Source organism: Phoca vitulina, unplaced genomic scaffold, assembly GCF_004348235.1.
Source record: "Phoca vitulina isolate PV1807 unplaced genomic scaffold, GSC_HSeal_1.0 scaffold88, whole genome shotgun sequence".
Classification (NCBI taxonomy): Eukaryota; Metazoa; Chordata; class Mammalia; order Carnivora; family Phocidae; genus Phoca; species Phoca vitulina.
Window position 1 is genome coordinate 3974265 of NW_022589791.1, and position 487 is coordinate 3974751.

Sequence of the window (487 nt, forward strand, 5' to 3'; positions counted from 1 at the left end):
CCAAAGGCCTTAAAAATCACCTACCAGGCCCTCCCTCTGCACAGCCACAGGGCCTTTCCTTTAGCAAGCCAGGCACCCTCCCACCTCGGGACCTTTGTACTTAAACCTCTCTGCCTGGCGTGCTCTCCCCCCAGCTTCAAGGCTCTGATCACATTTAACCACGTCTGTGAGCCCTTCCTTGCCCACCCTGCTTGAAACTGAAACTCCCACCCCACCCTAGCACAGCTTCTCCCCATTCCTTGCATTAATTTTTCCCCTAATACTTATCGTAATACAATTTAAACCTTATTTTGTTTTCATCACTCAATCAGATTACAAACTCCAAGAGGGCAGGCGTTTTTTTTTCACTGTTCTAGGATCTAAGCATAGTAATCATTCAATTGTTGAAAAAAATGAACTTAAAGTCATCACTCTCATTCCCATGCCCAGCCCCCCCCCCCTTACTGGGTGATTTTAATTAAAGTCACACAGAAGTTCTTGGGTTGGA